Source organism: Heterodontus francisci, chromosome 8, assembly GCF_036365525.1.
Source record: "Heterodontus francisci isolate sHetFra1 chromosome 8, sHetFra1.hap1, whole genome shotgun sequence".
In the NCBI taxonomy this organism is placed as follows: domain Eukaryota; kingdom Metazoa; phylum Chordata; class Chondrichthyes; order Heterodontiformes; family Heterodontidae; genus Heterodontus; species Heterodontus francisci.
Window position 1 is genome coordinate 13,282,305 of NC_090378.1, and position 27,702 is coordinate 13,310,006.

The following is a 27,702-nucleotide window of genomic DNA, read 5'->3' on the forward strand; positions in this document are numbered from 1 at the left end:
TTCTGGACTCCCCAGCCATCGGGAACCTCCTCCCTGCACCTAGCGTGTTAGAATTTTATAGGTTTGTATGAGATCCCTTCTCATTCTTCTAAACTCTAGTGAATATAGGCCTAGTCTATCCACTCGTTCCTCATACGTCAATCCTGCCATCCCAGGAATCAGCCTTGTAAATCTTCTTTGCACTCCCTCCATGGTAATAACATCCTTCCTCAGATAAGGAGACCAAAACTGCACACAATACTCCAGATGTGGTCTCACCAAGGCCCTGTATAACTGCAGTAAGACATCCTTGCTCCCGTACTCAAAAGGTTTATAGAGGGTGGGAGATAGGAAGCTGGCAGAACACTGGAACAGTCAAGTCTAGCGGTAACAATAGCATGCTATTCATAGATATATTTAAATTTGTGAGGGTGAAATTGTTTTACCTAGCGAAGTGAATCGACAGCCATTTTTGCACCTCACCTCCATTACCCTAGAAATAGGAACAGAGAAAATAGGCTCAATTCTGCCCCATTGTCTCTGTTTGATAGAAAATACGTTCCTCCCTCATCTCAATCCTCTCCCCCTCTTGCTGGGATTCAGCTCCACAGGTACTCTGCCCTCTGGTATCCTCTCAGTCAAGTGGCTCTGTATCACACAAGAGCCAAGGCTACTTGACTGCAGGGGCATCATAGCCAGGCCAAGCAATGTTTCCACTGACATCAACGTGAAGTTTCCAACTGGGTGACTGGAAACTCCATCTGAATGCACCTTCAACATGGCAAAAACAATGTAAATATAAGCTGTTATCAACATCTGGCCGACTTTCTCCATTTCTCAAGCCCGAGGCAGTGCACCAACTATTTCCCAGCTGAAGGGAACACTAATGTGGCACAGGCCGAACCCAGGAGTGTTGCGGCCGGCAGGATGCACAGCTTTAACCAGTTCAGCCACTTAACAGGAGCCCAAGTCAGAAGTTGCCATCCTTGAGGACTTGGGGCAGTGTGGGAAAGCTCCTTCGCCCTACAGTGGGTCCTGAATCCCGGCAGTGTGCTCAGGAATTCCGAGTTATCCCACCACCTTTGCATTCAGGCCCACCCAGGAAAAAACGCACTTTGTTTCTATGCAAAAACCAAGAATGAAAAATTGCTAGACAAGGGCAGTAATATGTAACCTAACCAAAATATGTTGGATAGATTTAAAATGCAGATCACCCACAGTCTAACTGAATGGAGGAATGTTACGTCTAGACTTTGTTATGTCTAGACTTGACTATTCCAATGCACTCCTGATGGTCTCCCATATTTTACCCTCTGTAAACTTGAGGTCATGCAAAACTCTGCTGCCTGTGTCCTAACTCAGGCCAAGTGCTGTTTTCCCTTCACCCCATGATCAACAACCTACATTGGTTCTCAGTCAAGCAAAGTTTTGATTTGCAAGCCCCTCCATGGCCTCGCCCCTCCCTATCTCTGTAATCTCCTCCAGCCCCACAACCCTCTGAGATATCTGCACTCCTCCAATTCTGGTCTCTTGTGCATCCCAGATTTTAATCACTCTATCATTGGTGGCCGTGACTTCAATTGCCTGGGCCCCAAGCTCTGGAATTCCCTCCCCAACTCTCTCTAACTCTATACCTCCCTTTCCTCCTGCAAGATGCTCCTTAAAACCTACCTTTTGACCATCTGCCCTAATATTGCTTTATGTGGTTCGTTGTCTAATTTTGCTTTATAACACTCTTGTGAAGCGCCCTGGGATGTTTTATTACATTAAAGGCACTATATAAGCTGCTGCTGCTGTTAGGAGGCTGAATGGTCTACTCCCGCTCCTTTGTTAAAGCTGCAGTGTGAGCACATAATAGATCTTAACAGGAGAAAGCTGCCTCAGAAGCATTTTGCTTACAAAATAATATTTAACTGTTTTTGCTGAAAAGCCAGTTTCAAAAAATTCAAAAATGGCAAAAATAAGCTCAAGGACAGGAAGCCCCAGGATCAAGCAGGGCATTGTCTAAAATCAAGGAGCCAACCCTGCAAAAAGGAACTCACATTCACAAACTAGGCTCCCCAACACAGAAATCGCTATTATTCCAATTTGAAAGCAGTCCTCACACACAATGTGGCATTGTCCCTCCTGCTGGGGCAGGCTGCTTGATCCTTACAGAATTTAAACAAAGATATGGGAGCTGGTTGCCTCACATCACCCCTTCCTGCTCACAGTGATGTTGTGTCCTGTGTCATGGCTGCAGAAGACCCACTAAAATGATCCTTTTTTTTAAAAAAAGGAAAGTCAGCTGTGGCTCACTGCGTCGCACTGCCGCCTCGAAGTAAGGCAGTCGCAGGTTCAAGCCGCACTCCAGTTACTCGAGTGAATAATCCAGGCTGACGCACCCAGTGTAGTTTGGAGAGACTGCTGCACTATCAGAGGCTCTGTCTTTCTGATGGAACATTAAACAGAGGCCCCGTTTCCCCTCTCAGTTGGACGTAACGGATGCCATTGTCCTATTTCAAAGAAAAGCAGGGGCGTTATTCCCAGGGTCCTGGCCTACACTTATCCCTCAGCCAACGTCACCAGAACAGATTATCTGGTCATTTATCAGATTGCTGTTTGTGGGACCTTGCTGTGTGCAAATTAGCTACTGCATTTCTCCACACTACAATAGTACTTCACTGGCTATACATACTGGATGCTTACTCGAGATCAAGGACCTTATTAAGCATTTAACAATTATATCAGGATGAGTAGCCTCTTTTACTGTAGTCATGTTTCAATGGTATTTGCACATTTTGCTATATAGTTTTAGCCAATTCCAATTCATTTCAGTAAAGTCACACAGGTGGCTCCATATCTGAGCACCTGCTCTTGTCAAACACTGTTATCACTTAGATGGGAAAGAGGGAAAGCAACTGACAGCTGCGAAACACAACATACACTGTTCTGCACAGTGCTGGGTATGCTCCCTGCTAGGGGAGTCATTAAGCCCTCTTACTTAGCAGAGAGGATTAACGAATTGTTCCAAACTGCGGGTGTCCCATGTTAACACTAACTAACAGGATTGCGATCATGTACAGTTACCAGCAAAGCTTTTCCTGTTTGCTTCGGGCTGCTGTGAAGAAAATCTTGAATCAAGATGACAGGGAAAAAAAAAGATAGAAAAAAAAATTCACGACACAAGGGGTTTTCATTGAGTAAATAGAGAGCAACTGGCAGGAGGGTCAGTAACCAAAGGGAAAAGATTTAAGATCATTGGCAGAGAGGAATTGAAGAGATTTTTTTTTCATTTTAAAAGCAGTGAGTTATAATCTGGAATGCACTGCACTGCAGATTGAAAAGTAACCTGAAAGAAGAGAACTGGATATATATTTGAAAAGGAAAATGTTTTGCAAGGCTATGGGGAAAGAGCAGAGGAGTCGGAATAATTGGATAGCCATTTCAAAGAGCCAGCACAGGCACGATGTGGCCTCATCATGTGGCCTCCTTCCTCCAATCACCCCACCCAGTAAAAGACCCTGACTTTTTTTTATTCATTCATGGGATGTGGGCGTCACTGGTTATGTCAGCATCTATTGCCCATCCCTAATTGCCCTTGAGAAGGTGGTGGTGAGCTGCCTTCTTAAACCACTGCAGTCCATCTGGTATGGGAACACCAACAGTGCTGTTAGGGAGGGAATTCCAGGATTTTGACCCAGCAACAGTGAAGGAAAGACAATATAGTTCCAAGTCAGGATGGTGTGTGACTTGGAGGGGAACTTGCAGGTGGTGGTGTTTCCCATGCGTCTGCTGCCCTTGTCCTTCTAGGTGGCAAAGGTTACGGGTTTGGAAAGTGCTGTTGAAGGAGCCTTGACAATTTGCTGCAGTCCATCTTGTAAATGGTACACACTGCTGCCACTGTACACCGGTGGTGGAGGGTGTGAATATTTAAGGTGCGGGATGACATTAAATTCCAGAAAGCTTGTTATGGAAGGATAATGCTGGAGCCTATCTTTGCTCAGTTTCACATTTATTGTACAGAGTAAAAGGATCACAAACATGTAGCTCCTCACTCAAAATCCTCCACCAGTCTCACTAAGCGTCTGCTTATAAGTGCTGAAGTAAGACTCCAATTAACACCCTCCACCTGCATATAATTAAACAAATGATACACAATTAACAGATTAACAGATGGGGTACCGATCAAGTGTCCTGGATGGTGCTGAGTTATATTAAGTGATCAAATAAATTGAACAGAATCATACAATTTTGCTGTTTTAAGCATCCCAGGGATTTTCTCAGCAGCATCCAGGAGATTAACCTGCAATTACCAGAGCCTCCAGGGCAACCCTAATCTGGAGCCTGTCTGGAGGACGTTACTTTCCAACAGAGATGTCACCCAGCAGCTTCAGCTCAACTTAGTTTTGGAGAGATAAAGCCATGTCCTTTTTTTAAAACTTCAATTCCTCCCCTCCCCACGCCCCAAAAAATAAAACCCTGCTCCAGCCTAATGGCTGGCATGTGGAAAGCTCATTCTGCAAGAGACTTCAGTGGACCATGAACCAGAGGATCAATGTCTCGTGACGATAAAGGCAAGCCAACGTGAAAAGAGAGAGAGAGACTGCTTTCAACGCTGTTATCTGTCGACACCCCTAGTGCGGCTGGCAGATTGACAATCAGTGTATCTGGGCCAGTCTGCTTTGCAAGGTGTTGGAGTGGGGGTTGTTTGCTCGGGATATGTCCTGAACAATCAGAACCAAATCAAACTTTTGAGCGTGGATTTATAGGATGAGAAAAGCAGGGTTTTTTTTTTAAACTTTCTAATTTTATTAAACTGTAACAATGATTGAAACCTTTGCAAATGGAACAATTACAGAACTGTTTTCCTTAAGTAGTATTCTATCTGAATTTGCACATAGATGGATAATGAGTTTGCATGCCATTTGGGGAACAGAGAGCATTGCAGTTTTTTTTAAAACCGGAGTTTATTTTTGGTTGTTTGGCCATTCATTTAATTTCAGCGCTTCACCGACACAAATACCAGAATTGCGAGCTTATACCCATCAGCAAAGACTGAACAGGCTGGGGCTTTTTAGAAAAGAGAAGGCGGAGGGTTGCCTGATTGAGGTCTTTAAAATTATGAAGGAGATTGATAGGGAGACATAGAGAAGATGGTTCCACTTGCAGCGGAGACCAAAACTAGGGGGCCATAAATATTAAAAAGATAGTCATGCATAAATCCAATAAACAATTCGGAAGGAACTTCTTTACCCAGAGAGTAGTGAGATTGTGGAACTCACTACGCCATGGAATAATTGAGGTGAATAGCATTGATGCATTTAAGGAGAAGCTAGATAAACACGAGGGAGAAAGGATAGAAGGATATACTGATGGGGTTAGATGAAGTAAGGTGCGAGGAGGCTCATGTGGGGCACAAACACCAGCACAGACCTGTTGGGCCGAATGGTCTGTTTATGTGCCATACACTCTATGTAAACAGCATTGCAGGTGTGTCTGAAGCATAAATGTTAAAACTGGGGATCATTTTACTTATGTGACTTGAATACTGCTTGGGCTGCAAAACCCTACATTTAAAGAAAGATATGGTTGGGGGGGGCTGGGTGGGGTGGGGGTGGATGTGGTTGGGGGAGCAGTTATCAGTTATGCTTATTCAACATATCAACTAAAGACCCAGAAAGAATGAGCAAAATTGCTCTGAGTACTGAAAATGAATTAACCATTTTGTGAATTATATTTGCCTAACACAAAGGCAGAGTGCAGGGTTGCAGAGGGCACGATGTCTTGTTGCTGTTCTTGAAAGCTATGGATTGCACTCAATCTGTTCCATGCTGCAGAATTTTACGTATATCTGCAAAATGTAATCCCCAAAGTATAATTGACATGGGTAATATTCTCAGTGTGTGCTACGGAAATATCCTTTGTACAAGCTGCTGAAAAGCAGTAAGGTAATTGGTCAGCCTGCTGTGCAAAATAACACCGAAACAAAGGCTTCCGAAATTACCGTAAACCTGCTGAATAAGGTTTCCGAGCAGAATAGCGTGGCGATATCAGATTATCATCATTGTCCTCGGCAACAGAACAGACCAACTTTTCTCGTCAATGGATTTACTCCAGAGAGCCGAGCACATAATGTAGGCTGACACTCCTGTGCAGTACTGAGGGAGAGCTGCACTGTCATAAGTGCCGTCTTCCGGATGAGATGTTAAACCAAAGCACCACCTGTGCTTTCAGGTGGAAGTGAAAGATTCCATGGCAGTCTATTTCGAAGAAGAGCAGAGGAGTGCACCCTGCTGTCCTGGCCCAATAATTAACCCTTAAACAATATCACTAAGAACATAGTAACATACTGCACTTTCATCACACTCTGCACGGGTTCCGCAGTTGAACCTTTGGATCAGAAACAAAAACCTACCAACTGAGGCAACCCAACATAAGTTCTCAGCTGTTCATCTCAAGTAGCTTTGAACAAAATAAAATGTTTGAGCAGGAATATGATACCAGTAAGAAATCATCACTCACTCCATTTTACCATCACTCCTCCTTCTCCTCCTCTTCAACCTCCCAAAAGCAAGCAGCACTTGGAGAGATGTAAATGGTCAGCTGATATCACACAGTTACATTTATCCCATCAGCCTTCATGGTTACATGGCAAGGCGCTATCCTACCACATAACACAGCAAAAACGAGCCCTCAGGCCAGCTATCAGGGCTCTTGGGGGATTACCTGTGGTCCAGCTATTAAGCTTATCTACTCATACTTTGAAGCACCCATACTGGAGGCAGTCACATAAATGGGGTGATAAATCAGCACTGGAATGAAACTAAATATAGGGCACTTCACATTAAGCAATGGACGGAGCTGATTCAAGCTGAAGTATTACCAGATAAGGAAACAAGTCATTTGTAAATATATAGGATGGCCAAAAACTGTGTGCTAGAGAAGACAGAGAGAGCTGTGCATATATAGTGCCTCATCACAGCTCTCAACAATGTCTCAAAGCGCTTCCCATGCAATGAGTTGCCTTGAAATGCAGGGGTTGTTGTTATGCAGGTAAAGGCAGCAGCCAGATGGCACAAGCGGCCATGAGGTGAATGTTCAGTTTTGGTAGAGTCGGCGGAGCGAGGAACGTTGGCTCGGAGACCTCATTGTTCTTCTTCAAATAGTCCCATGGGAACGTTCGTGTCCACCTGAACAAGCAGACTGAACTTTATGGTGGCCCCCTCATCCAATAGTCACCTCCAACAATAAACTGCAACACCAGCCTAGATTATGGCTTGAATGAGATTCTGGAAGGCTGTTTATACTTCTGCTATTCCTAGGACTGAGCAAACCTTCCCTCCCCTGCAACTAGGTTGCCATTATCAATAGGCAAAGCCATCCTTCCAAATGGAGAACATTATGGCAATTCTCACTGTTAGCTAAAATGACTTATTAATAAGCGGCAATGAGTAATTGTAGATAATGAAAATGTAGTTGCAGTTGAACATCTAGCTTCAGGTTCATTTGCAAATGAGTTCCCCTCCGAGGGCTGAATTTTGGTGTAATTTTAAATTTCACATTTTTCCATCATATATATATCTCGAAATGAGCTCTGTGTGGTGCAGTGATGCGGATTACTTAATGAGCTTGAATTAATGAAATCGATGGAATCATTTTTACAATTACAGTTTCATATTCCCCAAATACATTTAAAAGAAAAAAAATCATAACCACACATTCATCTTCACTCTGCTCAATGGACAGCAATGGGTTAAACACCAGCCACCGTGCCTGGACGCACTGCCAGTCTCAGCACTCAAAGTGGTGCACAGTCCAACAGATCACAGGTTTGGTGTTCTCTGCTGTGATGACGGGCCTCACTCATTTTTAGTTGCTACGATTCACCTGCCCATCCGTAGCAGAAGAATGGAAACAAGAGAACAAATTCCTTCCGAGGTCACCTCCTCACACCCCCGCCCATCCCAGCCTGCTGGACTGTACTTGTCATTTCGTATGGAGAACAAAAAGCCTTGGGACATTTTACTTGGTTAAAGGCACTATATAAGAAAGATGTGCATTTATACAGCGTCTTTCACAACCACTGGATCCCAATGAGTTTCACAGTCAAATTAAGTACTTTTTTGATGTGTAGTCACTGTTGTAATGTAGGAAATATGGCAGCCAATTTGTGCACAGCAAGCTCCCACACACAGCAATGTGATAATGACCGGATAATCTGTTTTTGTCATGCTGATTGAGGAATAAATATTGACCAGGACACCGGAAGAACTCCCCTGCTCTTCTTCGAAATAGTGCCATGGGATCTTTTACCTCCATCTGGCAGAGCAGATTGGTTTACCGTCTCATCCGAAAGACAGCACCTGTGACAATGTAACACTCCGTCAGTACTGCACTGGAGTGTCAGCCTTGATTTTTGTGCTCAAGTCTCTGGAGTGTGATTTGCAAACAAAACCTTCTAACTTAAGAGGCCAAAGAGCTACCCACTGAGCCACAAGTGACATTGATATAAGTTGTTGTGCAGGTGGTGGGAGGTGCCAATCTCCTGCTGGTACATTAGCAGCGGATTGTTGAAAACAGCGGTGACATGGCACAAGCCTCCATGTAACACCATTCCTCCAGGATTTCTGCTAATCCGACTCTCCCATTAGGAGACCTGAAGTGCCCAAAGCACCCCTCCCCCACTTTCAACCCCCGCACCCCGTCTGGAGGAAACTCAAACCCACAGGCATCCATCAGCTACCATTGCCAAAAATCATTCTCCGGCTCCCATCACCCATTGGCCTAGCTTTAACCGGACGTTAGGATACAGCTTGGCTGTGATGCCCCCCATGGTCAAATAGGCTGCTGGCCCCTCACAGTCTGGGCTTACACAGGAAGAATGTCCATGTGGATGAGGTCTGAAAGTAATGGCAGGGTTGGAGGTCAGGGGAGGGAGCCAATAGTTAACATACCTGCACAAGAGTTAGCGGACATTTTCTTTCTTCTTTAAAAAAAAGCACATAACAGCAAAGATGAAAGGACTAATGATATCCATTTCTCTCACAGCAGTGAAACCCACAGCACTGAGGCAATGTCAGACTGCAAACATAGCAGCAAAATGCCAGGCTACCTAAAGAAGCTCCCCACCCCCGCACCACCACCACCACTCCCCGCCCCCCCGTCACCCCCCACATACTGTCATGGCAATCAGAGTCATGCTTATCACTCAAAACAAACAAATCTAAAAGAGCAGTCATTTTATTCACTGCGCATGTAAAACAAAAAAAAGTCTTCATTTTTTCCTTTAGGCCCTCACTGATCTGCATTACTAAAGGGCCAGTCTACATTCAGTCTGCTGCACACGAACACAATCTTTTGCGATGAAGCAAGGCAATTACTGTCAGCGAGAAGGAACTAATGCATCAAGCTCAATTTGTAGTATCATAAGTATCTCCTCTGTTAGGGTCTGCTCCAAAGGTCAGAGGGCGCCCCACCGTGAGACCTTAAGAGGCGAGCCTTCATCAACACTGAGCGTCAGCACCCGCCTGCCACACAAAGCTGCCTTCAAGCAGCCGAGATCTTATCGACAACAACAAAGCAGCCATTAAGACTTCAAAACACAAAACAAAACGGAGGGTAATGACCGTCTCTCCGTTGGCTTCGGGCTGCCGGGAAGAATTTTAGGATACTAATGGCTGTCGGCTCATTCATTACTCCCCGGCAGTAGCGAGCGAAATCAGTAGCAGCTGCTGAGTGACTTTGAGATACAATTAGTCACACCACCAGAAAAGGACGTGCTCACTGAGAGTTCAGTGACAAAGAGCCAGACACAACCAATGCATTCCAACCACAACCATAAAGCACATTTAAGGTGCTAACAGTGTTCCAAAGGTGCTTCACATGTGCGTCAAACACTTTTTAGACACCGAGCCACATAATGAGACATTAGGACAGGTGACCAAAAGCTTGGTCCAAAGAGGGAGGTTTTAAGGAGCATCTTAAAGTAGGAGAGAGGGGTAGAAAGGTGGAGAGGATTAGGGAGGGAATTCCAGAGTGTAGATCCTAAGCAGCTGAAGGCTAGCAAAACTTCAGATAGCTTGACTGTTGCATTTGTGTCAAAGGTATGTGGTATCAGCCATGGCTCGGTTGGCAACGCTCTCAACTCCAATTCTGGGACAGAAGCACAAAATCTAGGTCATACTGAGGGAAGCGCTACACTGCCAAAGGTGACATCTTTCGGATGAGACATCAGGCCGAGGTCCCATCTGCCCTCGAGCGTAACCATAATGGCCGCAGCAGAAGAGTTCAAAGTGGTGACCCAAAAGCTTAGTTGGGAAGTTGGGTTTTGAGAAGGTTTTTTTTTTAAAGCAAAGCAAAAGGAGAGACTGAAGGGTCTGGGGAGGGAGCAACAGAGAATGAAATACCAGAATTAATAACAGGTTGCCCAACAGGCCAGAGTCAGAGAAGGCTGCTGGACAGCATGTAGGGCTGGAGGAGATTAGAGTGATAGATTAGGGCAAGACTGGGAAGGGACTGGAAGCCGAGACTTTGAGAAATAAGGTGCTATATCAATACAAATGTGCTCTTCATCATTTAAAATCATGTAATAAATAACATTTGCTAAAATGACAGCCCAAATCTGACCACAAGTAAGCACATTAAATGGAAAAAGTTGAAAATCCTAACCACACTCATGACAGGAGATAGGTAATCAGAGTTTATTAACCCGATTGAGTTTTTGAGTGAATTAAAACAGTGAAACTGCCAAGATTTGCACTTCTTTTATTCACCTCCCTAAGTTTCTGACAGAAATCCCCAGGGGCAGAGGTTCACAAGACACCCACCAACACCAAGCTCCCCCAATCACAACACAAATCTGTCAATGAAAGATTAAAAGAAGTTTTGCCATCTTGTATTTTATTTGCATTTATTTCCGTGGCCAAGATAAAGAATAAAAATTAACCCATTTGCCCTCATATTAGTGTTTTCAGGTCCACTCAGCGTATCCCAAGGCATGGCAAAGCACTTTTCAAGGGCAGTTACTGGTGTTAGGGGAGGCGGTGGCATAGTGGCAATGTCACTAGGCCAGTAATCCAGAGCTCAGGCTAATGCTGTGGGGACATGGGTTCAAATCCCACCACAGAGATGGTGACATTTGAATGCAATTAATAAATCTGGAACTAGTCTAATGATAACCATGAAACCATTGTCAATTGATGTAAAAACCCAATTGGTTCACTAATAAGGAAGGAAATCTGCTGCCCTTACCTGGTCTGGCCTACACGTGACTCCAGATCCACAGCAATGTGGTTGACTCTTAAATGCCCTCTGAGCAAGCCACTCAGTTCTAGGGCAATTAGGGATGGGCAATAAAATGCTGGCCTAGCCAGCGATGCCTACATCCTGCAGAACAAATTAAAAAAACACAACAGCCTAACCTGCACACAGCTATGTCCCACAAATTGCAATGTGATAAATGACCATCTAATCATACAGCAACAAAAGAGGCCATTTGACCCATTGTGCCTGTACCAGCTCTTTTAAACAGTTATCCAATTAGTCGCACTCTCCCTGCTCTTTCCCCATTACCCTGCAAACTTTTCCTTTTCAAGTATATATCCAATTGCCTTTTGAAAGCTATTGTTGAATCTGCTTCTACCAGCCTTTCAAGACAGTACATTCCAGATCACAACTTGCCATATAGACCAGTTAAAACTCTTTTTGGTTGAGGGATAAATATTGGCCAGCATACCAAGGAGAACCCCCAGCCCCTACTCTTCTTCAAAATAGTGCCGTGGGATCTTCATATGCCCAGCTGAGAAGGCCTCGATTTAATGTCGCGTGTGAAAGATGGCACCTCCGACAGTGCAGCCCTTCCTCCGCACTTCACTGTAACATCACCTGAGATTATATGGCCTGGAATGGGGCTTGAACACACATCTTTCTGATTCAGGAGGTGACAGTGTTACCAACTGACACACTATTACTGCAACGGAGGCTCCAAACCAAAACTTTGGGGGTGTGAGGCTCTCAATTATCCATCAGTTCCCTTTGCCCACTGAGGGAAATGCCTGGGCTCACATTATAGGGGTGCTCCTTTGTTACTACTTTGCCACAGTTTCAGATCCATTGACTTGAACAGAACCTCTTCATTTGGCTGGCCTCCAAAAGCTGGCGGTACCAGATACAACTTTGCTTTGGTCATAAGAACATAAGAAATAGGAGCAGGAGAGGGCCATTTGGTCTTTCAACAAGATCATGGCTACCTCAGCTCCACCTTCCTGCACTATGCAAATATCCCTTCATTCTCTTTGTACCCAAATATCTATCGACCTCTGTCTTGAATATACTCAACGACTGAGTACCCACAGCTCACTGCGGTAAACACTTCCAAAGATTCACAACCCTCTGAGTGAAGAAATTTCTCCTCATACAAAAGCAAAATACTGCAGATGCTGAAAATCTAAAATAATAACAGGAAGTGATGGAAATACTCAGCAGGTCTGACAGTATCTGTGGAGAGAGAAACAGAGTTAACATTTCAGGTCGGTGACCTTTTATCAGAAGGTTACGGGGAATGGGAGGGAAAGTGGACTTAAGGCAGAAGATCACATTAAATGGCGGAGCAAGCTCGAGGCGTTGTATGTTCTACTCCTGCTCCTATTTCTCATGTTCTGATGGTTCTGATGAAAGGTCATCGGCCTGAAGTGCTAACTCTTGTTTTTTTTTCTCCGCAGATGCTGCCAGATGTGCTGAGCATTTCCAGGACTGTGTTTTTAGTTTAAATTTCTCCTCATCTCACTCCTAAATAGCCAATACCTTATTCTGAGACTGGGACATATGGTTGCTTCCATTTAAATCTGGTCAGGGGAAGGATTAAAATCAGCCTTTAAACACAACTTTTTGAAAAAAACAACTGCATTTCTACTAGCATGCTGTGCACCATCCCAGCAGTTGGCACACAAACAGTTAGGGGAAAAAAAATAAGCTTTTATAACCTTCACATTTTTATAGAGCATTTTCCTCATGGGAAAGCAGAATTTGGCAAACCTTTGCACTGCTCTCAATTGCACTAAACTTGAGTGTAACACTTGCATGTGACTAAAATTATGTATCAACGTCCTCCTTCCAAAGCCAAAAGCATTTCTCCGCCTGGACAATGCTTTTCCAAAACAAAGGAAAGATATGTGCTGCACTGAAGGCAACAGGGACAGGGACATCCATAATTGATGCAAACGCAAAGGGCCCAATCTCACTCGACACCCGCTCTGCCCATTAGCTTTGCCAAGGTAGGTTACCACTTAAAACTGAAGCCAAGGAGCCAGGTGTCCTTCCTACTAGCTTTGACAATGATATCCCACCAGCAGCCCCCGAGCTCCGGTTATCAATGCCCTGACAACCCAGCCAGACATGCATTTTTCTTTGTCGGTTTGTCCTGTTTGAATTTAGAAGGCCTGGAGAATGCCCGATTTCCATGGCCCCACCATGTTAACTGTACCTTCGATGTGGCTCGGTGTCAAATATTTGTTTGATAACCCTCCTGTGAAGCATGTTGTTTTACTATGTTAAAGATGCTATATAAATGCAAGTTGTTGTTGGGGACTCAGTGATGCCACATTGCACACTATTGCTTCACTGGTGAAGAAATCCTAAATCAGAACACCAAGATCTATTAGTATAAGCAACTCAAAATATACACAAATTAAGGAAAATGTGCACTTAACACTGTTCATGTGGTGCAAGGTACACGCACTGCCTGAAGGGGCGGTAGAGGCAGGAGCCCTCACAACTTTCAAGAAGTATTTAGATGAGCACTTGAAATGCCATAGTATACAAGACTACAGGCCAAGTGCTGAAAAATGGGATTAGAATGGCCGACACAGACACGATGGGCCGAAAGGCCTGTTTCTGTGCTGTATAACTATGACTCTAACCCATCTGGGCCACAAAGGCAAAGGTTGGGACAGCTGTGAGCTGCGGGATTTTGCAATTCTGCCATGTCTTCATCCTGAAGCAGCAAATGGGTGACCTGAACAGGAGAAAGCAGCACAGAAAGATCCAAGGTCAGCCCATTGCTCGAGTGGCCTTTCTCTGGATCGGTTTATAGGAACAGGGTGGTGCAATGGGTTAGACACTGGACACCCCACCCCGAGACTGAAGGGGAAAAGTCTCTGATGGTGGTGAAAAGCATCTCAATCCTTTTCCTAGCGGGCATACAACACAACCGTTACTAATTCAGCACTGATAGGCGTTGCTTGAGTGGGATTGCCAAATGTGTTGGTTCGAGGGGTTGGTGGGGGGAAAGGGGGGGGGGGGTGGTAGCTCCACATTGGTGTAGTATGGGGTGCTCTTGTACAGTTGGAGTGGAGCCATCTTTCTGAAGCAGAATAAAGGGACCTTCACTCTGCGTCTACAAGTAACCTGGGAGCACTTGATGCCAACACTGGAGAGTTGAAATATTGAGAAAATGTTCCATTCTCCAGCAGCAGGGGCAATTGAAAAGCATTTTTACTTCATTTTTTGTTGTTTCACTCACAGGGGAGCAAGCTCCGTGCATTATTCCCCCATTTACATTTATCGACAGCTGTTTGCCTTTTGTATGCTTTGCTGTGCTCGGACGAGGAAACACAGAAACCCGACTGACAAGCACGCAAGAGGAGTGCCAGGTTGCCTCTGCACGTTCAAATTGAAACTAAAGGCTGCCAACTCTGGTTGGATGTTCCTCCTGGAGGTTTCATCATGGCGCCGTCCTCCCCCCCCCAATGCTCCCACCATTGGTCTAGCCAAGGTGTCAATCATCATGGCGTATCTTTCATCCCACACAACTGGAAAACAAACAAACTCTTCCTGCCCCATTCTCGACTGTCAAACAGCCTTTGTTCCAACTCCCAAAATTTCTATAACTAACAAATGAAGTTGTTCAAAGAAATAAAACAATTAAAAAAAAAACAGTTTTCCCAAGTCTGCTTGCAGCAGTGTTCTGGAAATTAATCCAGGTTAGCCAACCCTATAAGAGGTATTTAATCTTATGGTGGATTCGTAGTCAGTGATGCTATCAGGTATGAGCTGGTCGGGTCCTACGGGGATTTTTGATTGGACCTGCTCAAGGAAGCTACGTCTAATCTACCATTAGCAGCATTCCTAAAATGAAAACCTGTCTCAAGTGGTCAATTACGATACAAAAATAGGTGGGAGGGCATGTTCTGATGAAGACATAAGGAATCTGCAAGGGGATATAGACAGGTTGAGTGAGTGGTCAAAAGCTTGGCAGATAGAGTTTAATGTAGGAAAGTGTGAGGTCATGCACTTTGGTAGGAAGAATCAAAAGGCAGACTATTATTTAAATAGAGAGACTCCAAAAAAGTGCAGCACAGAGGGGTCTGGGTGTTCTTGTGCATGAAACACAAAAAGTTAGCATGCAGGTGCAGCAAGTAATTAAGGAGGCAAATGGAATTTTGCCCTTTATTGCTCGGGGGTTGGAGTTTAAAAATAGGGAAGTCTTGTTACAACTGTACAGTGTTGGTGAGGCTGCACCTGGAGTACTGCGTACAGTTTTGGTCCCCGTATTTAAGAAAGGATATACTGGCATCGGAGGCAGTTCAAGAGATTTACCAGGCTGATTCCTGGGATGAAGGGGTTGACTTATCAAGAACGGCTAAACAGATTAGACCTTTATTCGTTAGATTTTAGAAGAAGAGGGGTGATCTTATTGAAACGTGCAAGATTCTGAGGGGGCTTGACAGGGTAGATGTTGAAAAGATGTTTCCACTAGTGGGGGAATCTTGAACTAGGGGACATAGTTACAGAATAAGGGGACCCCTTTCCTATCCTGAGTGGCGTGAAACAGGGTTGCGTTCTCGCACCTACACTGTCTGGGATCTTCTTCTCCCTGCTGCTCTCACATGCGTTCAAGTCTTCAGGTGGCAGGTTGTTCAACCTTGCCCATCTAAGAGCGAAGACCAAAGTACGGAAAGTCCTCATCAGGGAACTCCTCTTTGCTGACGATGCTGCATTAACATCTCACACTGAAGAGAGTCTGCAGAGAATCATCGACAGGCTTGCCTGCAATGAATTTGGCCTAACCATCAGCCTCAAGAAAACGAACATCATGGGACAGGACGTCAGAAATGCTCCATTCATCAATATCAGCGACCACGCTCTGGAAGTGGTTCAAGAGTTCACCTACCTAGGCTCAACTATCTCCAGTAACCTGTCTCTCGATGCAGAAATCAACAAGCGCATGGGAAAGGCTTCCACTGCTATGTCCAGACTGGCCAAGAGAGTGTGGGAAAATGGCGCACTGACATGGAACACAAAAGTCTGAGTGTATCAAGCCTGTGTCCTCAGTACCTTGCTCTATGGCAGCGAAGCCTGGACAACGTATGTCAGCCAAGAGCGACGTCTCAATTCATTCCATCTTCGCTGCCTCCGGAGAATCCTTGGCATCAGGTGGCAGGACCATATCTCCAACACAGAAGTCCTCGAGGCGGCCAACATTCCCAGCATATACACCCTACGCAGCCAGCGACGCTTGAGATGGCTTGGCCATGTGAGCCGCATGGAAGATGGCAGGATCCGCAAGGACACATTGTACAGCAAGCTCGTCACTGGTATCAGACCCACCGGCCGTCCATGTCGCCACTTTAAAGAAGTCTGCAAACGCGACATGAAGTCCTGTGATATTGATCACAAGTCGTGGGAGTCAGTTGCCAGTGTTCGCCAGAGCTGGCGGACAGCCATAAAGGCGGGGCTAAAGTGTGGCAAGTCGAAGAGACTTAGCAGTTGGTAGGAAAAAAGACAGAAGCACAAGGAGAGAGCCAACTGTGTAACAGCCCCGACAACCAATTTTATCTGCAGCACCTGTGGAAGAGTCTGTCACTCTAGGATTGGCCTTTATAGCCACTCCAGGCGCTGCTTCACAAACCTCTGACCACCTCCAGGCGCTTACCCATTGTCTCTCGAGACAAGGAGGCCGAAGAAGAAGAAGGGGACACTCATTTAAAACTGAGATGCAAAGAAATTTCTTCTCTCAGAGGGTAGTGAATGTCTGGAATTCTCTACCCCAGAGAGCTGTGGAGGCTATATCACTGAATGTATTTAGGAGGAGGTCGACAGATGTTTGAAATATCGGGGCTAAGAGGGCTATGAGGAGCTGGCACAAAAGAGGAGTTGAGGTCTGGGGCAGATCAGCCACGATCTTATTGAATGGCGTGGCATGCTTGAGGGGTCAAATGGCCTACTCCTGCTCTTATTTCTAATGTTCTTATGAGGTCTTTCAATAATGGTACATGTGTGGGCAGCAGAGATAATCAGGCTATGAAGGTCCTACTGGGTGCTGCAGAAATGGTCCAAGACTCAAAATGGGAAGTGTCCCTTTACCAACAGTTTGCCAGAGTGACAAAATCCTGTTGGGGACTGTCAGCTCATTGGACGGGAGCCTGAACCAGTTCAGTAGAGAACTGAGGCTTTGGAACATATGAACAGGAGGAGGCCATTTTCCCATTTCCCCATTCAATGAGACCATGGATGATCTGCGACCTAACTCCATATACCCACCTTTGCCCCATATCCTTTAATACCTCTGCCTAACAAAAATCTATCAATTGCCTTTTGCAGAAGAGAGTTCCAAACTTCTACTAACGTTTGCCTGAATAAGTATTTACTAATTTCACTCCTGAAAGGTCTGCCTCTAATCTTTGGACTATGTCTCCTCGTACTAGACTCCCCAACTAGTGGAAATAGTTTCTCCCAACTCACCCTTAATACCTTAAAAGCTTTTAAGTGGAAAGTTGAAGAGAGAAGTCTATAAAAACTAAGGCTGCCCATTAAAGCCATAAAGAATGCGTGGAATGGGGAAAAAAACAAGGTGGAACGAACTGATGACTTTAGTAGCCTCCTTGCTAATAGATTAGCCCTGCAGAGTGTTCCCCACCCATCATCTACCTAAAACTATCTGCTTCATTCATCTTGGATGCTCACTCCAATTTTCCTCTTTCCTCCCTTCAGGGCATTGTAACAGGCTGAGGTTTCAGGGGAGCCAATCCTCCAGGATTTCCACGAATCTCCAGGAATTGAAGTACAATCTCCTGGATACTGCTGCGCGCAAACACTCCAGAGATAAATAAACAAAAGGGTGTCATCATTTTCTTTGAACACTCTTGTTCATTAGTTAGAAAAAAAAAATGGGCGAGGCAGATAATGTGATGAAGCCTCTTAGAATATGGCCAACCAGAGTTGGCAGCTCTAGCTGAAATACATTGCAGGCGCTACCTCCCACCGCCCCTGGCCCCCCCGCCACCTCCTACTCAGTCACCCTGTGGACTTTCATGTATCAGTCCACAAAGACAGACATGGGTCAGTTTTACCTGCCAATTGGGAGCACATCTTACTGAGTGGCCGGGCCATCTGGCAGCGATTTAATGTTACCTGTGGCTCAGTCAGGAGCATTCACATCTGAGTCAGGTTGTGGGTTCAAGTTCCATTCCACAGACTTGAGCACAAAACCTGGGCTGACGCTCCAGTGTGGTAAGGAGAGGGTGCTGCACAGACAGAGGTGCCATCTTTCAGATGAGACGTTAAGCGGAAGCCCTGTCTGCCATCCCGGGTGGGTGTAAACGATCCCATGGCATTATTTCGAAGAAGAGCAGGAGAGTTCTCCCCGGTGTCCTGGCCAATATTTATCCTACAATCAACATCACTAATAGAGATTGTCTGGTCATTATCACAATGCTTGCTGTGTGCAAATTGGCTGCCATGTTTCCTACATTACAACAGTGACTACATTTCAAAAGTACTTCATTGGCAGTACAGTGCTTTGGAACATTGAGGTCAAGAAACATGCTGTAGATCACGGGGAAAGGAGGGGCGGGGAAGGGAGGGAAGTTTAGTTTAGTTTAGTTTAGTTTAGAGATACAGCACTGAAACAGGCCCTTCGGCCCACCGAGTCTGTGCCGACCAGCAACCATCCATCTATACTAACCCCACAGTAATCCATATGCCCTACCACCTACCTACACTAGGGGCAATTTATAACAGCCAATTTACCTATCACCTGCAAGTCTTTGGTGGTGTGAAAGGGAGGAATTTATTTTGTGCTTTTCATGTCCCTCAGGATGTCCCAAAGTGCTTTAAAGCCAATTACTTACTTTTAAAGTGTAGTCACTGTTAGGAGCAAATGACAATTTGCGCACAGTAAGATCCCACAAACAACAAGAAAATGATTGATTGGATAACCCATTTTTAGGAATGTCGATTGAGGGAGGATTGTTGGCCGGGAAGACAGGAAAAGCCTCCTGCTATTCTTCCACTAGTGCGATGTGCGCCTTTACATTTCCAGTCTTCAAATTCCTCCTACAAACATACGAACTAGGAGCAAGAGTAGGCCACTCGGCCCTTCGAGCCTGCTCTGCCATTCAAGTTCATGGCTGGACTGATGACTTCCACATTACCACCTACCCCCAATTACCTTTCACCCCCTTGCTCATCAAGAATCTATCTTTGCCTTAAAAATATTTAAAGACTCTGCTTCCACCGCCTTTTGAAGAAGAGAATTCCAAAGACTCACAACCCTCGGAGAGGAAAAATTTCTCCCAGTCTCTGTCTTAAACAGTAACCCTAGCTCTAGATTCTCCCACAAGGGCAAACATCCTTTCCATATTCACCCTGTCAAGACCCCTCAGGATCTTATATGTTTCAATCAAATTGTCTCTTACTCTAAATTCCAGCGGATACAAGCCTAGCCTGTCCAATCTTTCTTCTTAAGACAGCTCGCTCAATCCAGGTATTACTCTCGTAAACCTTCTCCGTACTGCCTCCAACGCATTTGCATCCTTCCTTAAATAAGGAGACCAGTACTGTACACAGTACTCCAGATGAGGTCCCACCAATACCCTGTATAGCTGAAGCATAACCTCCCTTCTATTGTATTCAATTCCCCTCGTGATAAATGATAACATTCTATTAGCTTTCCTAATTACGTGCTGTACCTGCATACTAACCTTTAGCGATTCATGCAGTAGGACACCAGATCCCTCTGCATCTCAGAGCTCTGCAATCTCTCACCATTTAGATAATATGCTTCTTTTTTATTCTTCCTGCCAAAATGGACAATTTCACATTTTCCCACATTATACTCCATTTGCCAGGTCTTTGCCCATTCACTTAACCTATCTATATCCCTTTTTAGTCCCCTTATGTTCTCTTCACAAGTTACTTTCCTATCTATCTTTATGTCATCAGCAAATTTAGCAACCATACCTTTGGTGCCTTCATCTAAGTCATTTATATAAATTGTAAAAAGTTGAGGCCCCAGCACAGATCCCTGTTGAACCCACTTGTTACATCTTGCCAACCAGAAAATGACCCATTTATGCCTATTCTCTTTTTCTTGTTAGCTGGCCAATCTTCTATCCATGCCAATATGTTACCCCCTACACCATGAGCTTTTATTTTCTGCAATAACCTTTGATGTGACACCTTATCAAATACCTTCTGGAAATCTAAGTACAATACATCCACCAATTCCCCTTTATCCACAGCATATGTAACTCCCTCAAAGAACTCCAATAAATTGGTTAAACATGATTTCCCTTTCATAAAACCATATTGACTCTGCCTGATTACCTTGAATTTTTCGAAATGCCCTGCTATAATGTCTTTAATAATAGCTTCTAACATTTCCCTGAGAAAGATGTTCAGCTAACTGGCCTCCTCACCAACTGCCATTAACCTCTAACTGATCTAAGGATTTACAGTAACTAGACTTTGTAGCCCTAGGAGGGACCGGCCGCCTGAACATTCCTCCATCCTAGCAACAGGATATGACCCCCTGTATTGTCGGGTATATCAGAATAAAACTGCTCCTATTATTATAATAAAACAACATGTCGTTGGATCGATCATTAGAAGATCTAGCAGCACACATTTTTTAAAGTTAGAGGTATCAATCCGATCCAAAAAGAAGCTGTGAGTAAATGATTTTGATGCAATTGAGTGTTTTGCCAGGCCAAGTCAGAGGACAGTTGCATTGGCTTGGGATTAGAGTCACATACAGGTCAGACTATGTAAGGATGGCAGGTTTATTTCCTTTGGAGAACATTTAAGTTTTTATGGCACTCAGACAGTGATATGGTCATTTTTACTGATGCCAGCTTTTTCGAATTCCTAGATTTTTTTTTTTTTTAAACTGAATTCAAATTCTCAAACGGCCATGGCGCATTCATATTACCTCTGGATTTTTACTCCAAGCCTCTAGATTACTTGTCCAGTAAGATAACCACTGCACTGCATCAATGTTTGTCAGGTAGAGAGCAGTGCCCAGTCTTCATGCACCAGGTCGCAAGCTGTCCATTTGCAATATCCCAGGACAGTAAGGAGCTATCAGGACTAGTCAAAAAGGAGAAAAACCATGTAGAATGCTATTCTGTGCCCTCTCAACCACCAACATCTATCAACTGGTACCTGTAAGGAATGCTGCAGTCCCTCTTATCAAACTGCTTCATCTCAAAAAATTGACCAGACACAAAAACAGAAAATAGGCACGGCAGTTTCCAACCCAGCATTACACAAAACAAAATGGCAAAATAAGCCACTCGTTCACACCCCACATGCCTATAAGCCCAGACTTCACCCTCACCCTCTTAGAGCTCCACGCACTTTTTACTACATTGCCAACCTCAATCTCCCCTGTCTTCACCACCCCATCAAGACACCAACAAACCCTGTGCTCTGCTAAACCTTGACAGCAGGTCCTCCGTCTCTAGGCCACTCCCATCCTTGCACATCATATGCTCAAATTTCTGACTGCATCTCTGTGTGCTTTAATACTGCAGGGGATCCAGCAGCCTCCAAAGCGAAAGCATTTCTTTTATATTTAGTTAGGAAGCCTGAATTAGATAGTATACAGCTTCTTAGCTCAGTTATTCATGTGCATTTCCTTAACAGCATTGCTCACTCACCTGGTATTAATGCAAATGGAATCAAGCGGCAGGGTAGTTTTGGCATCCGACTGGTCTGTTGGAAGCGATCAGGATAAAAATGTGGCTCTTCCAGTTTAATACCACATAGCTCGCGGCTGATTATAGGCCTTGCTTCTGTTTTGTTGAGCCATTGTGTCAAAGGCCTTGCAATTACACGGTGGGATAACAGTCTGTCAGTATTTGATGTGTTTGCATGACATTTTTCCCTGCTATTTTAGTGGAGGTGTTAACCTGCGTAAAACACAAGGGTTATTGCCTCCCTGAAAACAGCAGAGTGAGGAATGTCAGATGGACCTGCTAGGCATTCTTAACCCTGTGTTCCACAGTGTAACTTCACAGCTTAGCAGAGATGCTGCAAAGTACATAGGAACAGGAGGAGGTCTTTCAGCCACTCATGTCTGTTCTAACATTCAATGAGATCATGGCTGATCTGTGACCTAGTTCCACATACCCGCCATTGCCCCATATCCCTTGGTACTTGGGCCCCAGCTGTTCACAAAAGATATCAGTGATTTGGATGTGGGGACCAAATGTAATATTTGCAAGTTCACAGACGACACAAAACTAGGTGGGAATGTGTGCTGTGAGGAAGATGCAAAGAGGATTCAAGGGGATTTGGACAAACTTAGTGAGTGGGCAAGAACGTGGCAGATGGAATATAATGTGGAAATATGTGAGGTTATCCATTTTGGTAGAAGGAATAGAAGTGCAGAGTATTTCTTAAATGGTAAGAGATTAGAAAGCGTAGATGTACAAAGAGACCTGGATGTCCTTGTCGATAAGTCACTGAAAGCTAACATGCAGGTGCAACAAGCAATTAGGAAGGCTAATGGTATGTTAGCCTTTGTCACAAGAGGATTTGAGTACAGGAGTAGTGAAGTCTTGCTTCAATTGTATAGAACCTTGGTTACACCACACCTGGAGTAGTGTGCAGTTTTGGTCCCCTTATTTAGAAAGGATACTATTGCCATAGAGGGAGTGCAACAAAGTTTCACCAGACATGTTCCCGGGATGGCGGGACTGTCCTATGAAGAGAGATTGGGGAAACTGGGCCTGTATTCTCTAGAGTTTCGAAGAATGAGAAGCGATCTCATTGAAACCTACAAAATACTTAAAGGGAGAGACAGGATAGATGCAGCTAAGATGTTTCCCCTGATTGGGGAGTCTAGAACCAGGAGACACAATTTCAAAATAAAGGGGCAGCCACTTAGGACAGAGATGAGGAGAAATTTCTTTGCTCAGAGGGTTGTGAATTTTTGGAATTCTCTACCCCAGAGGGTTGTGGAAGCTCAGTCATTGAGTATGTTTAAAGCAGAGATTGACAGATTTCTAAATACCAGTGACATAAAGGGATATGGGGATAGTGTGGGAAAAAGGCATTGAAGTGGATGATCAGCCATGATCGTATTGAATGGAGGAGCAGGCTCGATGGGGTGAATGGCCTACTCCTGTTCTTATGTTTCTCCGAAACTCGCAAAACTATCCAAGTTGCATTTATATAGACTCTTTAACAGAGAAAGAAAATGTCTGGAGGCATTTCGGAGGGAAAGAAACAGAGCTCAAGTCTTGTGTGAGAGTTGAGAGGTAACTGAAGGCTTAGTAGGTTTGCTTTCTAGTACGCATCATGCGATCTTTTATTGCTGTACTGTGACAAAAAAACATCAAGCAGAGCATTCAGTGTTTTCTATAGAACTAATGCCAAAATTATCATTGACCCTGAACAATACCTCAGGAGGAGTTTATTGGCCTCATTAATCACTATCTCCCATTCCAGGTACTTTCATTCAGCAACTGGAGTGCTTTCTCCTGACCTAAAGCCGGAGTACAGTTCCACTTGTACCACTGGTACCTCAGCCAAGGGTGGCTAATCTCCAAGTGGATATTGACAGCCCATTCGACCGTCACCTTGATCTTGTCCTTGCCCGATATCTCCAGACTTACATTTTGCAGAGTCAGAAAGGAAACCCAAACTGATTTCCTTCCCCATCTCCCTTCACACTGCAATCATCATCTGATTATGTCCAATGGAAAGTAAGCACGTGGCTGGACAGCAGGCTCGCAGTTAGATGTAATGCTTCCCACAGTCAAATAGCACTCGTCATCTAGGCTCAATGACACATCAGTGACAGCCACACTAGGGCACGGTTCTGGAGGACAACCAGCGTAAATGGAACTGCACTGCAGCAAGTCAAGAGAAGGGAAGGAGGAGGAAGTTGAACAATAAAAAAAGAATGACTACAATATTTCAAACTATCCCTTAGCCATTTCGCCAAATGTCAGTCAACGGTACTACTTCTTAAAGTTCACAAGCTTTCACCTTCAGTGCCAGCTTCTCGTGGAGTGTTGTGTGTCAAAGTCAAGGTATCCAATATCTGCTGGATTACCCCCCATAATAACTTAGCGCATGCCTCAGGGGGGGAACAAACAGTCCAATAAATGTGTATGGCACAATCTCCAGCTCATAAATCCATCCCAAGCTTCTCTTAATCATATTTGCTTTTGATGGATAACCCCAGTCTGCTTTTGGTCTCTTGGTGTTAAATAAACACTATTTAAAAAATAAATAAAAATGACCTGCAAAGACCGCAGATGCAAGCCAGTGCAAGGCCAGACGAGCAGTCGTCTACAGACTCCACTCTGTACTTTGGTCAGCATTTTTGATAAAGCAGGATTCGCATCACCCAGTTGACCTACTTAGAATGCCTTACTGTGGATGAATACAATAACTTTCTCAACCAATACATCCCCACCCCCGCCAAACACCCCCCACTCACAATCTTTGTTCAGTTTCCTGTACAGGATTTTCAGTGAATCTATAAACATCTTTAAATTAAGCGACAGCATCATCACAAAGGCAGCTATCTTATGGAGAACCATTTGCCTGTCTAAAATACTGAATCATCTTACAAATGAAGGGAGGGAATAAAACACTGCACCAAAACAAAATCAAAGGGAAAGAGAGACACAAAAGCTAAAAAGAGTTTTGGTAGAGTCAGGGAATGCTTTTTCTTTAAATGGTGCAAAAACAGGTATTGACAATGCAAAGTGCAGGATTATTTTGCATGTTGATGTGTTCATTGCCAGCTCTTCCCTCTGGGCTGGGTTGTGGGTTAAAACAAGTTAATGGGTTAAATTTAGATCAGATAGATAGCGGTAATGACAAGTGCGGGATGTGTCGCATGGCAGGTTCTGTACGAACAGAAGACGAGGGGAAAAAATTGCGAGCGAGCCATTGATCTCAATGGAGCTGAATCCTTGAACATGTAATCTTTCCAGTCCTCTCCCTCAAATAATCATAATGCCCATAAAATAAAGGACGAGAAGCAGCAAAATTTGGGAATCCATCCCCAAGTCATTGAGAATGCTACGGAAAAATAAGTTTGATTTCCACTTTCAGGAGCGAGAACAGGGGAGAATTTACTTGATGCCTGTGGGGGGGGGGGTTTTTGCACTCAGGAATTCTGGTTTCTGATTCCCTGTTTGTCGAGTACTGCATCTGCAGTCATTATAAACTTTGCACTACAATATTACAATGAAAAAACTCAAAGGCAAATCAATAAAATCTCATTTTCTTCTCCTCCTGTTTTCAAGGATCCAAGAGCCCACCTCAAGACAGAGGCAGCCGGAGCATGTGTTGGTGAGGCAGTGCCAGTAGTCTGCCTTTCTCCCAATCCTCGGTAAATGTCCAACTCAATCCTTGACAAGCGACTGGGGAGAAAAAAAAGAGCAAATCCCAGCAACAACCAGACAGGGAGAATTCAGATCAACAATCGGCTGAGGTCCCAATCTGAGGGAGGGTCACACCCCCACACCTCTCGCAAAAATTTGCATTTCAGAATATATCACATTTGCATGAATCCTGGACCAAAAACCAAAAGAATGTTTTAAAAGTGAGATTATGGTCTTTCAATTGCCATTTACCAGAGCTGCTCAAGAAAATAAAACTGTGCAGGAGTGAAGCTTGTGCTGACCAATTAACAACAGCGGAAGATTTCCTTTGTGTGGGATGCATAGCAAGTATCAAGGCATTCTTGATAAAGGATTTCACTCCACACAGTGCACAGAAGAAAGCTTTTGCCCCTCCCACTACCACCATGAGGTGCTGAGAACGGAGCAATGCTGCTTAACAATTGAGAAAGAGGAGAGTCTCTTTGAACCCCATTTTTAAAATCTTTCATTGCAGCCTCCCAAGGTCAACCAGTTAAGATGCTGAGCAAATCTCTCCCCTTTCAGTACCCAACCAATTAGTGCCAAGCTCCAAAAAGCAATCTTCAGCTCTGCCAGTCTGACGTTTTCATTCTTCGCGCTGCCTATCATTTCTCCTCATTTCTGAGGTAGGCTGACAATTTAGTGCCAATTATAGGCAATTTAGTGTCATAGATTTGTAGTCATTTAGGAGAACTGGGTTGTACCCACTCAAACCCGTGGCAATTAGGAGCTCTGCAGCTGGTAGAGGGAGTGGCCCTCCCATCCCATCATTCCTGACAGCACCGGAGAGATGAGCGGGCAACACTGCTTGTGCACTAAAACCCACTGCCCAGCCCCTCGTACTTCACTCCTGACATATCATTTTGCTTTGAAAAGTCAATTCTTTTTTTTTTACTATATGTGGAAAATACCCAACAGTAATAAATGGGAGCCAGCAAGCTTCACTCCATCATGTCATCTACTCTAAAGAAACGTATTCGATTTTAAAGGAGGAACTTTTCTTTGCCCCATAAAGATCCGACTTAATCCGTGCATTTAAATGGTGCTGAATTATATTGACACATGTTTTGATCCACCCGTACAAGATTTCATCCTTTGAGCTTTTAACGCACCTAAAGCGAAGTGATACCTCCTTCAAAATGGTAGACAGAAGGAATTTGACACAAATGCCTTAATGCGAGTTACACAGAATTTTACAACAAAGAAACAAGACTTTTGGCTCAGCTGGTCTATGCCAGGTGTTAACGCTACACAAAAGCCTCCTCCCACCCTACTTCATCTAACGTCGTCTTTCTATTCCTTTCTCCCTCATGTGCTTATTTAGGTTTCCCTGAAAGCCATCTATTCACCTCGACTACTTGTGGTAACAAGTTCTACATTCTCACCATTCTCTGAGTGAAGATGTTTCTCCTGAACTTGTTATAGGATTTATTAATGACAATCTTATATTTTTGGATACCCACACAAATGGAAACTTCTTCTCTGTGTCTACCCTATCAAACCCCTTCGTAATTTTAAAGATGCCTGTTGGAGTTACTGATACCACATCCCTCCATTTTAGCCCTTTCACTTTTCTTAAATCATGTCCCCGTCAACCTACAGATAAATATAAGCCAAGGATTAGGGACTTTTCCTCCAGAAGGGAGCATTGGCATGTAACACAGGGATCTAATTCCAGTCCAACAGGACACCTCACTTTCTGAAAAATCAGCAATCACTAAAACACAGTGATAAAGGATCAGGATCCAAGACAGACCACAAGATGCCACTGTTTACTGTTCAGTGTAGGAACAAGTTTTTAAGGGTTAGTCACAGTGGCATGGTATAGGACAATTATCGCAGGTTAAAATATCTTCAGCATGGTCTCAGTGGCACAAAGACAGGGCAATTACATTATACAGACATTCAAAAGTAAAAGCCAATACACATGGCTTGGAACTGAGTTGTAACTAACACACACATGTAATTTCCCTGCCTGCTATTTTCAACCATTGACCTGCTCATTTTAAATGGGTCAGCAGCTTCATTAAAAGCAAGGCAAATGTAATATGAACCAGTTAACACGTCCATTACT

The 27,702-nt window shown here is 44.2% G+C and overlaps 1 protein-coding gene across 18 annotated transcripts in view; it reads right to left on the minus strand.

Annotated features, from left to right (window-relative positions):
• Nucleotides 1-27,702, minus strand: part of adgrl2a (adhesion G protein-coupled receptor L2a) — an 877,972-nt gene that overhangs the window by 375,668 nt on the left and 474,602 nt on the right. The window lies entirely within an intron of this gene.